The following is a 3,721-nucleotide window of genomic DNA, read 5'->3' on the forward strand; positions in this document are numbered from 1 at the left end:
TGGAGAGAGTTCTCAGTTGGTGGTAGTTCACATTCAATGCTTGGTATACATCATGCTAAGCTCTCCTTATGGTTCAGGTTTCAGCTGAGAAATATGCAGTTATTCTGACCAGTTTTCCTTTCTAGGTAGTCAATCTTTTTTTCTCATAGCTTTATGTAACTTCTCCTTGTTTTCTACTGAGCCTGTTTGAATCACAATGTGGTGGTGGGAGGTTCTTTTCTTGTCTGTTGGGTGTTCTAAATGCCTTTTGTACTTGGATGGACATTTACTTTTGAATGTTTGGGAAATTTTTTGCTATTATTCTGTTAAATACATTTCCTATATCCTTAGTTGACTGCTCTTCTCCTTCCTTATTACCTTTCAGCTACAAATTAGGACTTCTGATAAAATCCTAATGTTCTTGTAAACTCATTTCCTGTTGCTTGGTTTTTTTTTTTTTTTTTTGGTTAAGATTATATCCTCTCTATTACACTACCCTGTCTTCAAACCTCAGGACTCTGTCTTCCTTGTCATCTATTCTCTACCTTCTGCTTGGTTATTTTTCAGGATTTCTCTCTATTGCATCTTTTAAAAAAAAGACTTTGTATACTTCATCAATTTATCTGTGCCTTCTTTTATCTCTTTTAGTTGGGTGGCTGGTTTTTCATTGGACTCGACATCTTTTGGAATTCATTTAGCTTTTTGTGTTCTCTATGAATTACTCAATTATTCTTTGGTCAGTCTCATTACATTCACAGAATGTCTTGTATAGGTTTTCTGTTATCATCAATCATCTTTATCAGTAGTTCTTTTAGTCTTATGTGTGAAGTTTCCTCTAGATCATTGTCTTTCTGTTCTATTGTATGATTGCTGTTTTCTAGGAGTTTTGTATTTCTTTGATTTCTCATATTTCTTGTATTCTTGGCTTTATCCATTTGAAGGCCCTTTTGGTATTGACTTTCAGGTGCCTGACATCTTCCTACTGGTTTGTTTTCTGTATTCTCAGTTGACTAGGCCAATGATGCTTTGATGGGAGTGCGTCTCTACTAGTATGGGGCATATGTCATCTTTGGTACTTTATCCCAATCTAGAATAGGTGAAATATAACCTATGGTAGGGCACCTTTTTTCACCTTTTCTATCCCTCCAGTCTTGATATGTTTATTAGACTCTCCTACTTGTTTAAGGCTGGGGAGGGCTACACATCCACTGCATGAAAAGCAGACCTTCAGGCTCTATCTTTCTTGTGCAGATCCCAGTGGGAGCAGGCCTTTGGTTGCCTTCTGTGACCAGGAGAGGTCTTCAGCCCCTGCCTTTCTATGTATGATGCAGAGCTTGAGGCTGGAAGCCTGTGCTTCTCTTAACTGTAGAAGCTTAGGTTTGGGGATAGATCTCTGAGATTAGAACCTTTTAGTCCCTGTCCCTTTTGGTTTGGAGCTCCACCAGAGACTGGCTCCTTACTCAGCACTGAGCTTGGGGGCTGGACTCAGATTCAGCGCACTGTTTACTCTGTGTCCTGTTTGCTGGAGGTCAGCCCCTCACTCAGCATTAGTTGCAGGCCTGGTTTGGAACACTGTCCTTTGGTCCCTGTTGGCATACAACGCCACTGCAAGCTGGCCCCACACTCAGCAGAGAATATATTTTGATCAAATGTATTAGAAATCTTTTTATATTTCTTGGATCTGGATATCTGTATCTTTCCCAAGATTTAAAAACTTTTGTGCTTTCTTAAAATAATAGAATTTCAACAAAGCCCAAACACAGAGGAAATGGCAGCAGGGCTTGAAGCAGCAGCGGAGGTGATGGTGATGGAGCCCAAAATGGAAGAAGAAAGCAGCGCGGCCTGCATGCCAAGTGACCATGGGGCTCTGGAGGATGAGGGAGAACGATTGACTCAGAATGAGAAGAGGGAGGAGAAAAACATACAAGGAGGAGGCAGCCCCTCTGAGCCCTGTGCCAACCCAAGAAAAAGATACAGTGCTTTCGTTACCAACATACCTTTGGATGTGAGATGGCAGTCACTTAAAGACTTGGTTAAAAAAAAAGTTGGTGAGGTCACATACGTGGAACTCTTAATGGACGCTGAAGGCAAGTCAAGCGGATGTGCGATTGTTGAATTCAAGATGGAAGAGAGCATGAAAAAAGCTGTTGAAGTGCTAAATAAGCATCGCCTGAGTGGAACACCACTGGAAGTCAAGGAAGATCCTGACGGTGAACATGCCTACAGAGCAATGCGAAAGATTGGAAGTCTTGGAAGCACAGTGTTGGTAGCAAATCTGGATCATAGAATTCGCTGGAAGAAACTGAAGAAGGTGTTTAGTAAGGTTGGTGTGGTGCTCCGAGCAGACATTCTGAAGGATAAAGATGGGGAAAGTCTTGGGAAAGGCATTGTGACTTTCAAGCAGCCCCTGGAAGCTCGGCAAGCGGTAGCTAAGCTTAATGGCCGGCTGCTATTTGATAGACCAATGCACGTCAAAATGGAGAGGACTTTACCAAACAAAGACTTCCTTCCTGAACATCCCCAGCAACTTCCCTATGGACTTGGTGGTATTAGCATGGATTTGGGGCCAGGAGGGCAGCCTATTGATGCCAATCACCTAAGCAAAGGCATTGGCATGGGAAACATAGGTCCTGCAGGAATGGGAATGGAAGGCATAGGATTTGGAATAAATAAAATGGGAGGCGTGGAGGGACCCTTTGGTGGTGATATGGAAAACATGGGACGATTTGGATCTGGGATGAACATGGGCCCGATAAATACACTGAAGAGAGGAGAGATCATTGCAAAGCAGGGAGGAGGTGGAGGAGGTGGCAGCATCCCTAGGATTGAGAGGATTGGCCCTGGCATTGACTACATTATGGGGACTGGCATGGAGTGCATGGGTGCTGGCCTGGGTCACAGCATGGATCAAATTGGCTCTGAGATGAGGCGCATGGGCCGGGTCATGAACCGCGTGGGCTCTGTCGAGCACATGGGCTCCGGCATTGAGCACATGGGTCCCCTGAGTCTCGACCACACAGCCTCCAGGTTTGAGCATATGGGCCAGACCATGGAGCACATGGGTGCTGGCATAGGCTTTGGCCTGGAGCACATGGCTGCACCCATTGACCATGCGGGCCAGATCATTGAGCCCATGGGCTCCGGTGTGGAGTGCATGGGTCCTGCTATCGACTACATGGGCCTGAGCATGGAGCGCAGGGTGCCCGTGGGCATGGGGGCTGGCCGGGAGCACATGGGCCTCGTGATGGATCCCATGGCCACTGGCCTGGAGCTCATGGGTGCCAACAACCTGGAGTGCATGGGCCTCGAGCGCATGGGCGCCAACAGTCTCCAGCGGATGGGCCCTGCCATGGGACCAGATTCAGGTGCTGGCATTGAGCACACGGGCCTGCCCATGGGTAGTGGTGGCAATGCCATTGGGGTGGAGTGTGGACACTTTGGAGGAAGCTTTGCAGGATCCTTTGGTGGAGCCAGAGGCTATGTTCCCAGGGTGTCCAGAGAGGCCTGCCAGGTATTTGTAAGAAATCTCCCATTTGATTTTACTTGGAAGATGCTAAAGGACAAATTCAGTGAATGTGGCCACGTGCTATATGCCAGCATCAAGATGAAGAATGGGAAGTCTACGGGGTGTGGCTTGGTTAAGTTTGAGTCACCAGAGGTAGCTGAAAGAGCCTGCCGGAGGATGAATGGCATGAACTTGAGGGGCCAGAAGATAGATGTTCGAATGGATAGAAATGCTTAA

The 3,721-nt window shown here is 46.1% G+C and overlaps 1 pseudogene across 1 annotated transcript; it reads left to right on the forward strand.

Annotated features, from left to right (window-relative positions):
* Positions 1-1,747: 1,747 nt before the first annotated feature.
* Positions 1,748-3,721, forward strand: LOC105990166 (annotated as a pseudogene). The gene has a single exon (XR_001175292.1). The product of XR_001175292.1 is annotated as a heterogeneous nuclear ribonucleoprotein M pseudogene (transcript).

The sequence above is a fragment of the Dipodomys ordii genome, unplaced genomic scaffold (genome assembly GCF_000151885.1).
Source record: "Dipodomys ordii isolate 6190 unplaced genomic scaffold, Dord_2.0 Scaffold63, whole genome shotgun sequence".
Lineage (NCBI taxonomy): Eukaryota > Metazoa > Chordata > Mammalia > Rodentia > Heteromyidae > Dipodomys > Dipodomys ordii.